Source organism: Eschrichtius robustus, chromosome 8 (assembly GCF_028021215.1).
Source record: "Eschrichtius robustus isolate mEscRob2 chromosome 8, mEscRob2.pri, whole genome shotgun sequence".
Classification (NCBI taxonomy): domain Eukaryota; kingdom Metazoa; phylum Chordata; class Mammalia; order Artiodactyla; family Eschrichtiidae; genus Eschrichtius; species Eschrichtius robustus.
In genome coordinates, this window is record NC_090831.1 from 30,639,025 (window position 1) to 30,655,245 (window position 16,221).

A 16,221-nucleotide genomic window follows, 5' to 3' on the forward strand; every position below is an offset into this window, starting at 1 on the left:
AAATATATAATCACCAAAGACCTACGCAATACCAAGAGAAGACTACTCAACATTGTGTCATAACCTACATGGGAAAAGGATCCGAAGAAGAACAGATATATGTATATGTGTGAAAGAACCACATCTTGCACACCTAGAACAAACAAAACATTGTAATCAAGTTTGCTGTGATACAAAATAAAAATTAAGTTAAAAATACCAACAAGAAGTAATGAGACATAAATTAAAGGGCTGTTTCCTCGCACATTCCATTCTAATTGACAACCTAGAACACCACTTCCAGTAAGGCTCTGTTGCCCTAGTAACCAGATTTGGTAAAGGAGAAATGCTGCCGCCTTGTGGCCGATTCCCGCAAGAGCAGCTTTTAACCCACAGCTAATGGTCACTTACCATTCACAAGGACTCAGGGCTGTAAAGGACACCTGCCCTCAAAATTGTGCTGAGGTAGGGAATGGATAAAAAAAATTCAAAACAGGCAAAATTTTCAAGAAGATAGTATGAAGAGGTAAGTTTTACTCACTCTCTTTTTAAAGAAAGGAAAATGGATAAAAGCTCAACCTCAGGAATTAGTAGACTCATGCAATCTAATCTACAAAAAGTTTTCAACTCGCACCAGTCGACTGACCATTGGCAAAAAGTCTACAAACAATAAATGCTGAAGAGGTTTTAGACAACTGTGTACCCTCTAGCTGCTGGTGAGATGTAAAAGGGTTAAACGCTAATAATGAGAACAGAAAGGAGCTGCGTTTAAAAGGAAAAATTGAGGTACCATTCAATCCAGCAGGCGCACCAATGGGCCTCTCACCTGAGAAGACCAGAATGAAGAAGACCCGGGCTGCCAAAGCTGCACTGCAGCCTTATTCACAATAGACAGGACAGTGAAGCAACCAAAATGTCCATCAACAGATGAAAGGGTAAAGAAGAAGTGGTCCATGTACACAATGAATACTAGCCATGGAAAACAATGAAACACTGCTCTTTGAGGCACCATAGATGATCTTGGAGATAATCACAGAACATGAGGTAAGTCGGAAAGCAAAAGTCCTATATCCTATGATATCACTTAGAGGCGTTATCTAATAACTGACACAAAGGAACATATTTCCACAGAGAAAGTCAATCACAGACTTATTAAAAAAAATACTATGCTTATCTAAAAGGAAAGGTGGGGGGAATGGATAAATGAAGATTAGCGTTACCATATGTATACAAACACATATTATACACATATATCAAAAAGACCGACCATACAGCAAGGAGGGTTTACGCAACACTCTGCAATAATTTACACGGGAAGAGGATCTCTACATAAATAGGTATATAGAATATGTAGATGAACCAGAGTGCATATACCTTGGACAAGCAACATTCTAACCTTTACCCCAATTGAAAAAATTAAAACCACGAACTAGGAGTAATGAGACATGAACTTATGGGGGGTTTTCCTGGCCCATTCCATTCAAATTTACAACCTAGGCAAACGACTTCCAGAACGGCTCTGCTGCCCTAGTACCCAGATTTGGGAATGGAGAAATGCTGCATCCTTGTGGCCGTTTCCCACAACAGCAGCTTTAAACCCACTGCAAAAGGTCACTAAATATTCACCAATTGCAGTGCTGTAAATGACACCTGCCCTCCAAAAAATACTGAGGTCGAAAATCGACCAAAAATTTCTAGAGTGCAACCTTCCAAAAAGGAAATTTGAAGAGGTATATTATACTCACACTTTTTTTCTTTTTTCTTTTAACAGAAAAGAAAAAGGCGTGGAAAAATGATGAATTGTAGGAATTTTTACAGACACGTAAACCCAAATTACAAAAACCTATCAGCTCACACCAGTCAGAATGGCCATCAACAAAAATGCTGCAAACAATAGATGCTGACGTGATTGTGGAGAAATGCGTACCCTCGATTCTAAGGGGGACGTGGTAAGAGCCACTAATGAAAGCACAATTGAGGTGCCTTGAAAAGGTAAACGTTGAGCTACCATACCAGTCAATCAATCATACCCACTGCTGGGTCTATCACCTGAGAAAATGAAAATCAAAAATCACAGGCTGCCAATCCTGCACTCCAGCAATATTTACCATAGGCAACACTTGGAAGCAACGAAAATGTCCATCAACAGAGGAATGCACCAAGAAGAAGTGGTCCATGTACACAATGGAATATTAGCCATGGAAAACATTGAAGCACTGCTCTTTGAGGCACCATAGATGAGCCTGGAGATAATCACAAAACATGAAGTAGGTCGGAAAGCAAAAGGCCTACAGCCTATATTATCACTTATGGCATTATCTAATAACTGACACAGATGAACAGATTTCCAAAGAGAAAGACACTCACAGGCTTAGAAAACAAACTCTGCTCATCTAAAGGGAAAGGAAGGGGGGAAATTGAGAAATGAAGATTAGTGTTACTATACATATACAAATACATATTATATACATGTATCAAAAAGACCGAACATATAGCAAGGGAGGTCGAAGGAACACTGGAATATTTTACATGGGAAGAGGATCTGTACGTTAATAGACATACATGATGTACAAATGAACCAGATTGTGTACACCTAGGACAAACAGTATTCTAAACTTTACCCAGATTAAAAAAATTTTAAAAACCAAGAAGAAGTAATGAGACATAAACTTATGGGGATTTCTCCTGGCAAATTCCATTCTAATTTACAACCTAGGACAATGACTTCCAGAAAGGCTCTGCTGCCCTAGTACCCAGATTGGGGCATGGAGAAATGCTACCTCCTTGTGGCCGTTTCCCACAACAGCAGCTTTGAACCCACTGCAAAAGGTCACTAAATTTTCACCAACTTGCAGTTCTGTAAATGACACCAGCCCTCCAGAAAATGTCTGGGGTCAAAAATCGACCAAAAAATTCAAAAGAGGGCAACCTTCGAAGAAGACAATTTCAAGAGCTCTATTGTACTCACGGTTTTTTCTTTTAAGAGAAAAGAAAAAGGCGTAGGAATATGATGAATTTTAAAAATTTTAATGACATGCATACCCATACTACAAAAACCTATCAGCTCACAGCAGTCAGAATGGCCATTAGGAAAAATGCTGCAAAAATTAAATGGTGAAGGGAGTGTGGAGAAATGCGTACCCTCGGTTGTAAGGGGGGGCATGTAAAGAGCCACTAATGAAAACACAATGTAGGTGCTTTGAAAAGGGAAACATTGAGCTACCAGTCAATCAATCACAACCGCTGCTTGGCCTATCACCTGAGAAAATGAGAATCAAAAAGTCACAGGCTGGCAAACCTGTACGCCAGCAAGATTTACCACAGCCAGCACTTGGAAGCCATGAAAATGTCCATCAACAGAGGAATGCACCAAGAAGAAGTGGTCCACGTACACAATGGACTATTACTCTAATAATAAATAGAAATTAAATTTAAAAACAAACAAAAGCAAGGAGACATCAACATTTGTGGGTTTACCCGGGCACATTGCACTCTAATTTATAACCGAAGAACACCACTGGCCGGTAGGTCTGTTTCCCTAGTACCAGCATGGGGAACGTAGAAAGGCTGCCGCTCTCTGGCCGTTACCTGCAAAAGCAGGTTTAAAGCCTGAGCTAACGGTCACTTCATATGAACAAGTACTGCAGGGCTGTAAATGAAACCTGCCCTCAAAATGTCTTGAGGGAGATAATGGCCAAAATATTTCAAATGGTGACACATACTTTAAGAAAACACTTTGAAGAAACAAGCTCTAATCACAGCTGGAAAAATAAAAAGGACGTGTCTTAAAGCTCAATTTCAACGCATTATGTGACACATGCAAATTCAACCACAAAGAGGTATCAGCTCACACCACTCAGAATAACCATCAGCAAAAACTACAAAAAATAAATGCTGAAGGTGCTGGGAAGAAATACATACCCTCCACTTTAAGTGGGACGTAACCTGGAAAGAGCCACTAAGGAGAACAGATTAGAGGTGCCTTGAAAAGGTAAACATTGAGCTACCATATGATCCAGCAGACCTATTCCTGGACCTATAAACTAAGAAGACAGAATTGGAAGGACACAGGCACGCAAATCGGCATTGCATAGTATTACAATAGCCAAGATATGGAAGTAACCAAAAAGTCCAACGACAGATGGGTGGACAAAGAAAGCTGCTACCTGTACAGATGGAATATGAGCTAGTGAAAAAATGAAACAATGCCATTTGCAGCACCATAGATGAGTCTAGAAGTAATCACGCAACTTGGAGTAAGTGAGAAAGCGAAAGACACATATCCTATCATATCACACATAGGTGTTACCTAAAAAATGATACAAACAAAGATATTTCCACAGAGAAACACTATCATAGATTCATTAAAAAAACTTATGGTTCGCCATATGGAATGGTGTGAGGATTGGATACATTACCATATTGAGGTTAACAGAGAGATACATACACATATGAAATATATAATCACCAAAGACCTACGCAATACCAAGAGAAGACTACTCAACATTGTGTCATAACCTACATGGGAAAAGGATCCGAAGAAGAACAGATATATGTATATGTGTGAAAGAACCACATCTTGCACACCTAGAACAAACAAAACATTGTAATCAAGTTTGCTGTGATACAAAATAAAAATTAAGTTAAAAATACCAACAAGAAGTAATGAGACATAAATTAAAGGGCTGTTTCCTCGCACATTCCATTCTAATTGACAACCTAGAACACCACTTGCAGTAAGGCTCTGTTGCCCTAGTAACCAGATTTGGTAAAGGAGAAATGCTGCCGCCTTGTGGCCGATTCCCGCAAGAGCAGCTTTTAACCCACAGCTAATGGTCACTTACCATTCACAAGGACTCAGGGCTGTAAAGGACACCTGCCCTCAAAATTGTGCTGAGGTAGGGAATGGATAAAAAAAATTCAAAACAGGCAAAATTTTCAAGAAGATAGTATGAAGAGGTAAGTTTTACTCACTCTCTTTTTAAAGAAAGGAAAATGGATAAAAGCTCAACCTCAGGAATTAGTAGACTCATGCAATCTAATCTACAAAAAGTTTTCAACTCGCACCAGTCGACTGACCATTGGCAAAAAGTCTACAAACAATAAATGCTGAAGAGGTTTTAGAGAACTGTGTACCCTCTAGCTGCTGGTGAGATGTAAAAGGGTTAAACGCTAATAATGAGAACAGAAAGGAGCTGCGTTTAAAAGGAAAAATTGAGGTACCATTCAATCCAGCAGGCGCACCAATGGGCCTCTCACCTGAGAAGACCAGAATGAAGAAGACCCGGGCTGCCAAAGCTGCACTGCAGCCTTATTCACAATAGACAGGACAGTGAAGCAACCAAAATGTCCATCAACAGATGAAAGGGTAAAGAAGAAGTGGTCCATGTACACAATGAATACTAGCCATGGAAAACAATGAAACACTGCTCTTTGAGGCACCATAGATGATCTTGGAGATAATCACAGAACATGAGGTAAGTCGGAAAGCAAAAGTCCTATATCCTATGATATCACTTAGAGGCGTTATCTAATAACTGACACAAAGGAACATATTTCCACAGAGAAAGTCAATCACAGACTTATTAAAAAAAATACTATGCTTATCTAAAAGGAAAGGTGGGGGGAATGGATAAATGAAGATTAGCGTTACCATATGTATACAAACACATATTATACACATATATCAAAAAGACCGACCATACAGCAAGGAGGGTTTACGCAACACTCTGCAATAATTTACACGGGAAGAGGATCTCTACATAAATAGGTATATAGAATATGTAGATGAACCAGAGTGCATATACCTTGGACAAGCAACATTCTAACCTTTACCCCAATTGAAAAAATTAAAACCACGAACTAGGAGTAATGAGACATGAACTTATGGGGGGTTTTCCTGGCCCATTCCATTCAAATTTACAACCTAGGCAAACGACTTCCAGAACGGCTCTGCTGCCCTAGTACCCAGATTTGGGAATGGAGAAATGCTGCATCCTTGTGGCCGTTTCCCACAACAGCAGCTTTAAACCCACTGCAAAAGGTCACTAAATATTCACCAATTGCAGTGCTGTAAATGACACCTGCCCTCCAAAAAATACTGAGGTCGAAAATCGACCAAAAATTTCTAGAGTGCAACCTTCCAAAAAGGAAATTTGAAGAGGTATATTATACTCACACTTTTTTTCTTTTTTCTTTTAACAGAAAAGAAAAAGGCGTGGAAAAATGATGAATTGTAGGAATTTTTACAGACACGTAAACCCAAATTACAAAAACCTATCAGCTCACACCAGTCAGAATGGCCATCAACAAAAATGCTGCAAACAATAGATGCTGACGTGATTGTGGAGAAATGCGTACCCTCGATTCTAAGGGGGACGTGGTAAGAGCCACTAATGAAAGCACAATTGAGGTGCCTTGAAAAGGTAAACGTTGAGCTACCATACCAGTCAATCAATCATACCCACTGCTGGGTCTATCACCTGAGAAAATGAAAATCAAAAATCACAGGCTGCCAATCCTGCACTCCAGCAATATTTACCATAGGCAACACTTGGAAGCAACGAAAATGTCCATCAACAGAGGAATGCACCAAGAAGAAGTGGTCCATGTACACAATGGAATATTAGCCATGGAAAACATTGAAGCACTGCTCTTTGAGGCACCATAGATGAGCCTGGAGATAATCACAAAACATGAAGTAGGTCGGAAAGCAAAAGGCCTACAGCCTATATTATCACTTATGGCATTATCTAATAACTGACACAGATGAACAGATTTCCAAAGAGAAAGACACTCACAGGCTTAGAAAACAAACTCTGCTCATCTAAAGGGAAAGGAAGGGGGGAAATTGAGAAATGAAGATTAGTGTTACTATACATATACAAATACATATTATATACATGTATCAAAAAGACCGAACAAATAGCAAGGGAGGTCGAAGGAACACTGGAATATTTTACATGGGAAGAGGATCTGTACGTTAATAGACATACATGATGTACAAATGAACCAGATTGTGTACACCTAGGACAAACAGTATTCTAAACTTTACCCAGATTAAAAAAATTTTAAAAACCAAGAAGAAGTAATGAGACATAAACTTATGGGGATTTCTCCTGGCAAATTCCATTCTAATTTACAACCTAGGACAATGACTTCCAGAAAGGCTCTGCTGCCCTAGTACCCAGATTGGGGCATGGAGAAATGCTACCTCCTTGTGGCCGTTTCCCACAACAGCAGCTTTGAACCCACTGCAAAAGGTCACTAAATTTTCACCAACTTGCAGTTCTGTAAATGACACCAGCCCTCCAGAAAATGTCTGGGGTCAAAAATCGACCAAAAAATTCAAAAGAGGGCAACCTTCGAAGAAGACAATTTCAAGAGCTCTATTGTACTCACGGTTTTTTCTTTTAAGAGAAAAGAAAAAGGCGTAGGAATATGATGAATTTTAAAAATTTTAATGACATGCATACCCATATTACAAAAACCTATCAGCTCACAGCAGTCAGAATGGCCATTAGGAAAAATGCTGCAAAAAATAAATGGTGAAGGGAGGGTGGAGAAATGCGTACCCTCGGTTGTAAGGGGGGGCATGCAAAGAGCCCCTAATGAAAACACAATGTAGGTGCTTTGAAAAGGGAAACATTGAGCTACCAGTCAATCAATCACAACCGCTGCTTGGCTTATCACCTGAGAAAATGAGAATCAAAAAGTCACAGGCTGGCAAACCTGTACGCCAGCAAGATTTACCACAGCCAGCACTTGGAAGCCATGAAAATGTCCATCAACAGAGGAATGCACCAAAAAGAAGTGGTCCACGTACACAATGGACTATTACTCTAATAATAAATATAAATTAAATTTAAAAACAAACAAAAGCAAGGAGACATCAACATTTGTGGGTTTACCCGGGCACATTGCACTCTAAATTATAACCGAAGAACACCACTGGCCGGTAGGTCTGTTTCCCTAGTACCAGCATGGGGAACGTAGAAAGGCTGCCGCTCTCTGGCCGTTACCTGCAAAAGCAGGTTTAAAGCCTGAGCTAACGGTCACTTCATATGAACAAGTACTGCAGGGCTGTAAATGAAACCTGCCCTCAAAATGTCTTGAGGGAGATAATGGCCAAAATATTTCAAATGGTGACACATACTTTAAGAAAACACTTTGAAGAAATAAGCTCTAATCACAGCTGGAAAAATAAAAAGGACGTGTCTTAAAGCTCAATTTCAACGCATTATGTGACACATGCAAATTCAACCACAAAGAGGTATCAGCTCACACCACTCAGAATAACCATCAGCAAAAACTACAAAGAATAAATGCTGAAGGTGCTGGGAAGAAATACATACCCTCCACTTTAAGTGGGACGTAACCTGGAAAGAGCCACTAAGGAGAACAGATTAGAGGTGCCTTGAAAAGGTAAACATTGAGCTACCATATGATCCAGCAGACCTATTCCTGGACCTATAAACTAAGAAGACAGAATTGGAAGGACACAGGCACGCAAATCGGCATTGCATAGTATTACAATAGCCAAGATATGGAAGTAACCAAAGAGTCCAACGACAGATGGGTGGACAAAGAAAGCTGCTACCTGTACAGATGGAATATGAGCTAGTGAAAAAATGAAACAATGCCATTTGCAGCACCATAGATGAGTCTAGAAGTAATCACGCCACTTGGAGTAAGTGAGAAAGCGAAAGACACATATCCTATCATATCACATATAGGTGTTACCTAAAAAATGATACAAACAAAGATATTTCCACAGAGAAACACTATCATAGATTCATTAAAAAAACTTATGGTTCGCCATATGGAATGGTGTGAGGATTGGCTACATTACCATATTGAGGTTAACAGAGAGATACATACACATATGAAATATATAATCACCAAAGACCTACGCAATACCAAGAGAAGACTACTCAACATTGTGTCATAACCTACATGGGAAAAGGATCCGAAGAAGAACAGATATATGTATATGTGTGAAAGAACCACATCTTGCACACCTAGAACAAACAAAACATTGTAATCAAGTTTGCTGTGATACAAAATAAAAATTAAGTTAAAAATACCAACAAGAAGTAATGAGACATAAATTAAAGGGCTGTTTCCTCGCACATTCCATTCTAATTGACAACCTAGAACACCACTTGCAGTAAGGCTCTGTTGCCCTAGTAACCAGATTTGGTAAAGGAGAAATGCTGCCGCCTTGTGGCCGATTCCCGCAAGAGCAGCTTTTAACCCACAGCTAATGGTCACTTACCATTCACAAGGACTCAGGGCTGTAAAGGACACCTGCCCTCAAAATTGTGCTGAGGTAGGGAATGGATAAAAAAAATTCAAAACAGGCAAAATTTTCAAGAAGATAGTATGAAGAGGTAAGTTTTACTCACTCTCTTTTTAAAGAAAGGAAAATGGATAAAAGCTCAACCTCAGGAATTAGTAGACTCATGCAATCTAATCTACAAAAAGTTTTCAACTCGCACCAGTCGACTGACCATTGGCAAAAAGTCTACAAACAATAAATGCTGAAGAGGTTTTAGACAACTGTGTACCCTCTAGCTGCTGGTGAGATGTAAAAGGGTTAAACGCTAATAATGAGAACAGAAAGGAGCTGCGTTTAAAAGGAAAAATTGAGGTACCATTCAATCCAGCAGGCGCACCAATGGGCCTCTCACCTGAGAAGACCAGAATGAAGAAGACCCGGGCTGCCAAAGCTGCACTGCAGCCTTATTCACAATAGACAGGACAGTGAAGCAACCAAAATGTCCATCAACAGATGAAAGGGTAAAGAAGAAGTGGTCCATGTACACAATGAATACTAGCCATGGAAAACAATGAAACACTGCTCTTTGAGGCACCATAGATGATCTTGGAGATAATCACAGAACATGAGGTAAGTCGGAAAGCAAAAGTCCTATATCCTATGATATCACTTAGAGGCGTTATCTAATAACTGACACAAAGGAACATATTTCCACAGAGAAAGTCAATCACAGACTTATTAAAAAAAATACTATGCTTATCTAAAAGGAAAGGTGGGGGGAATGGATAAATGAAGATTAGCGTTACCATATGTATACAAACACATATTATACACATATATCAAAAAGACCGACCATACAGCAAGGAGGGTTTACGCAACACTCTGCAATAATTTACACGGGAAGAGGATCTCTACATAAATAGGTATATAGAATATGTAGATGAACCAGAGTGCATATACCTTGGACAAGCAACATTCTAACCTTTACCCCAATTGAAAAAATTAAAACCACGAACTAGGAGTAATGAGACATGAACTTATGGGGGGTTTTCCTGGCCCATTCCATTCAAATTTACAACCTAGGCAAACGACTTCCAGAACGGCTCTGCTGCCCTAGTACCCAGATTTGGGAATGGAGAAATGCTGCATCCTTGTGGCCGTTTCCCACAACAGCAGCTTTAAACCCACTGCAAAAGGTCACTAAATATTCACCAATTGCAGTGCTGTAAATGACACCTGCCCTCCAAAAAATACTGAGGTCGAAAATCGACCAAAAATTTCTAGAGTGCAACCTTCCAAAAAGGAAATTTGAAGAGGTATATTATACTCACACTTTTTTTCTTTTTTCTTTTAACAGAAAAGAAAAAGGCGTGGAAAAATGATGAATTGTAGGAATTTTTACAGACACGTAAACCCAAATTACAAAAACCTATCAGCTCACACCAGTCAGAATGGCCATCAACAAAAATGCTGCAAACAATAGATGCTGACGTGATTGTGGAGAAATGCGTACCCTCGATTCTAAGGGGGACGTGGTAAGAGCCACTAATGAAAGCACAATTGAGGTGCCTTGAAAAGGTAAACGTTGAGCTACCATACCAGTCAATCAATCATACCCACTGCTGGGTCTATCACCTGAGAAAATGAAAATCAAAAATCACAGGCTGCCAATCCTGCACTCCAGCAATATTTACCATAGGCAACACTTGGAAGCAACGAAAATGTCCATCAACAGAGGAATGCACCAAGAAGAAGTGGTCCATGTACACAATGGAATATTAGCCATGGAAAACATTGAAGCACTGCTCTTTGAGGCACCATAGATGAGCCTGGAGATAATCACAAAACATGAAGTAGGTCGGAAAGCAAAAGGCCTACAGCCTATATTATCACTTATGGCATTATCTAATAACTGACACAGATGAACAGATTTCCAAAGAGAAAGACACTCACAGGCTTAGAAAACAAACTCTGCTCATCTAAAGGGAAAGGAAGGGGGGAAATTGAGAAATGAAGATTAGTGTTACTATACATATACAAATACATATTATATACATGTATCAAAAAGACCGAACATATAGCAAGGGAGGTCGAAGGAACACTGGAATATTTTACATGGGAAGAGGATCTGTACGTTAATAGACATACATGATGTACAAATGAACCAGATTGTGTACACCTAGGACAAACAGTATTCTAAACTTTACCCAGATTAAAAAAATTTTAAAAACCAAGAAGAAGTAATGAGACATAAACTTATGGGGATTTCTCCTGGCAAATTCCATTCTAATTTACAACCTAGGACAATGACTTCCAGAAAGGCTCTGCTGCCCTAGTACCCAGATTGGGGCATGGAGAAATGCTACCTCCTTGTGGCCGTTTCCCACAACAGCAGCTTTGAACCCACTGCAAAAGGTCACTAAATTTTCACCAACTTGCAGTTCTGTAAATGACACCAGCCCTCCAGAAAATGTCTGGGGTCAAAAATCGACCAAAAAATTCAAAAGAGGGCAACCTTCGAAGAAGACAATTTCAAGAGCTCTATTGTACTCACGGTTTTTTCTTTTAAGAGAAAAGAAAAAGGCGTAGGAATATGATGAATTTTAAAAATTTTAATGACATGCATACCCATACTACAAAAACCTATCAGCTCACAGCAGTCAGAATGGCCATTAGGAAAAATGCTGCAAAAATTAAATGGTGAAGGGAGTGTGGAGAAATGCGTACCCTCGGTTGTAAGGGGGGGCATGTAAAGAGCCACTAATGAAAACACAATGTAGGTGCTTTGAAAAGGGAAACATTGAGCTACCAGTCAATCAATCACAACCGCTGCTTGGCCTATCACCTGAGAAAATGAGAATCAAAAAGTCACAGGCTGGCAAACCTGTACGCCAGCAAGATTTACCACAGCCAGCACTTGGAAGCCATGAAAATGTCCATCAACAGAGGAATGCACCAAGAAGAAGTGGTCCACGTACACAATGGACTATTACTCTAATAATAAATATAAATTAAATTTAAAAACAAACAAAAGCAAGGAGACATCAACATTTGTGGGTTTACCCGGGCACATTGCACTCTAATTTATAACGGAAGAACACCACTGGCCGGTAGGTCTGTTTCCCTAGTACCAGCATGGGGAACGTAGAAAGGCTGCCGCTCTCTGGCCGTTACCTGCAAAAGCAGGTTTAAAGCCTGAGCTAACGGTCACTTCATATGAACAAGTACTGCAGGGCTGTAAATGAAACCTGCCCTCAAAATGTCTTGAGGGAGATAATGGCCAAAATATTTCAAATGGTGACACATACTTTAAGAAAACACTTTGAAGAAACAAGCTCTAATCACAGCTGGAAAAATAAAAAGGACGTGTCTTAAAGCTCAATTTCAACGCATTATGTGACACATGCAAATTCAACCACAAAGAGGTATCAGCTCACACCACTCAGAATAACCATCAGCAAAAACTACAAAAAATAAATGCTGAAGGTGCTGGGAAGAAATACATACCCTCCACTTTAAGTGGGACGTAACCTGGAAAGAGCCACTAAGGAGAACAGATTAGCGGTGCCTTGAAAAGGTAAACATTGAGCTACCATATGATCCAGCAGACCTATTCCTGGACCTATAAACTAAGAAGACAGAATTGGAAGGACACAGGCACGCAAATCGGCATTGCTTAGTATTACAATAGCCAAGATATGGAAGTAACCAAAAAGTCCAACGACAGATGGGTGGACAAAGAAAGCTGCTACCTGTACAGATGGAATATGAGCTAGTGAAAAAATGAAACAATGCCATTTGCAGCACCATAGATGAGTCTAGAAGTAATCACGCAACTTGGAGTAAGTGAGAAAGCGAAAGACACATATCCTATCATATCACACATAGGTGTTACCTAAAAAATGATACAAACAAAGATATTTCCACAGAGAAACACTATCATAGATTCATTAAAAAAACTTATGGTTCGCCATATGGAATGGTGTGAGGATTGGATACATTACCATATTGAGGTTAACAGAGAGATACATACACATATGAAATATATAATCACCAAAGACCTACGCAATACCAAGAGAAGACTACTCAACATTGTGTCATAACCTACATGGGAAAAGGATCCGAAGAAGAACAGATATATGTATATGTGTGAAAGAACCACATCTTGCACACCTAGAACAAACAAAACATTGTAATCAAGTTTGCTGTGATACAAAATAAAAATTAAGTTAAAAATACCAACAAGAAGTAATGAGACATAAATTAAAGGGCTGTTTCCTCGCACATTCCATTCTAATTGACAACCTAGAACACCACTTCCAGTAAGGCTCTGTTGCCCTAGTAACCAGATTTGGTAAAGGAGAAATGCTGCCGCCTTGTGGCCGATTCCCGCAAGAGCAGCTTTTAACCCACAGCTAATGGTCACTTACCATTCACAAGGACTCAGGGCTGTAAAGGACACCTGCCCTCAAAATTGTGCTGAGGTAGGGAATGGATAAAAAAAATTCAAAACAGGCAAAATTTTCAAGAAGATAGTATGAAGAGGTAAGTTTTACTCACTCTCTTTTTAAAGAAAGGAAAATGGATAAAAGCTCAACCTCAGGAATTAGTAGACTCATGCAATCTAATCTACAAAAAGTTTTCAACTCGCACCAGTCGACTGACCATTGGCAAAAAGTCTACAAACAATAAATGCTGAAGAGGTTTTAGACAACTGTGTACCCTCTAGCTGCTGGTGAGATGTAAAAGGGTTAAACGCTAATAATGAGAACAGAAAGGAGCTGCGTTTAAAAGGAAAAATTGAGGTACCATTCAATCCAGCAGGCGCACCAATGGGCCTCTCACCTGAGAAGACCAGAATGAAGAAGACCCGGGCTGCCAAAGCTGCACTGCAGCCTTATTCACAATAGACAGGACAGTGAAGCAACCAAAATGTCCATCAACAGATGAAAGGGTAAAGAAGAAGTGGTCCATGTACACAATGAATACTAGCCATGGAAAACAATGAAACACTGCTCTTTGAGGCACCATAGATGATCTTGGAGATAATCACAGAACATGAGGTAAGTCGGAAAGCAAAAGTCCTATATCCTATGATATCACTTAGAGGCGTTATCTAATAACTGACACAAAGGAACATATTTCCACAGAGAAAGTCAATCACAGACTTATTAAAAAAAATACTATGCTTATCTAAAAGGAAAGGTGGGGGGAATGGATAAATGAAGATTAGCGTTACCATATGTATACAAACACATATTATACACATATATCAAAAAGACCGACCATACAGCAAGGAGGGTTTACGCAACACTCTGTAATAATTTACACGGGAAGAGGATCTCTACATAAATAGGTATATAGAATATGTAGATGAACCAGAGTGCATATACCTTGGACAAGCAACATTCTAACCTTTACCCCAATTGAAAAAATTAAAACCACGAACTAGGAGTAATGAGACATGAACTTATGGGGGGTTTTCCTGGCCCATTCCATTCAAATTTACAACCTAGGCAAACGACTTCCAGAACGGCTCTGCTGCCCTAGTACCCAGATTTGGGAATGGAGAAATGCTGCATCCTTGTGGCCGTTTCCCACAACAGCAGCTTTAAACCCACTGCAAAAGGTCACTAAATATTCACCAATTGCAGTGCTGTAAATGACACCTGCCCTCCAAAAAATCCTGAGATCGAAAATCGACCAAAAAATTCTAGAGTGCAACCTTCCAAAAAGGAAATTTGAAGAGGTATATTATACTCACACTTTTTTTCTTTTTTCTTTTAACAGAAAAGAAAAAGGCGTGGAAAAATGATGAATTGTAGGAATTTTTACAGACACGTAAACCCAAATTACAAAAACCTATCAGCTCACACCAGTCAGAATGGCCATCAACAAAAATGCTGCAAACAATAGATGCTGACGTGATTGTGGAGAAATGCGTACCCTCGATTCTAAGGGGGACGTGGTAAGAGCCACTAATGAAAGCACAATTGAGGTGCCTTGAAAAGGTAAACGTTGAGCTACCGTACCAGTCAATCAATCATACCCACTGCTGGGTCTATCACCTGAGAAAATGAAAATCAAAAATCACAGGCTGCCAATCCTGCACTCCAGCAATATTTACCATAGGCAACACTTGGAAGCAACGAAAATGTCCATCAACAGAGGAATGCACCAAGAAGAAGTGGTCCATGTACACAATGAAATATTAGCCATGGAAAACATTGAAGCACTGCTCTTTGAGGCACCATAGATGAGCCTGGAGATAATCACAAAACATGAAGTAGGTCGGAAAGCAAAAGGCCTACAGCCTATATTATCACTTATGGCATTATCTAATAACTGACACAGATGAACAGATTTCCAAAGAGAAAGACACTCACAGGCTTAGAAAACAAACTATGCTCATCTAAAGGGAAAGGAAGGGGGGAAATTGAGAAATGAAGATTAGTGTTACTATACATATACAAATACATATTATATACATGTATCAAAAAGACCGAACATATAGCAAGGGAGGTCGAAGGAACACTGGAATATTTTACATGGGAAGAGGATCTGTACGTTAATAGACATACATGATGTACAAATGAACCAGGTTGTGTACACCTAGGACAAACAGTATTCTAAACTTTACCCAGATTAAAAAAATTTTAAAAACCAAGAAGAAGTAATGAGACATAAACTTATGGGGATTTCTCCTGGCAAATTCCATTCTAATTTACAACCTAGGACAATGACTTCCAGAAAGGCTCTGCTGCCCTAGTACCCAGATTGGGGCATGGAGAAATGCTACCTCCTTGTGGCCGTTTCCCACAACAGCAGCTTTGAACCCACTGCAAAAGGTCACTAAATTTTCACCAACTTGCAGTTCTGTAAATGACACCAGCCCTCCAGAAAATGTCTGGGGTCAAAAATCGACCAAAAAATTCAAAAGAGGGCAACCTTCGAAGAAGACA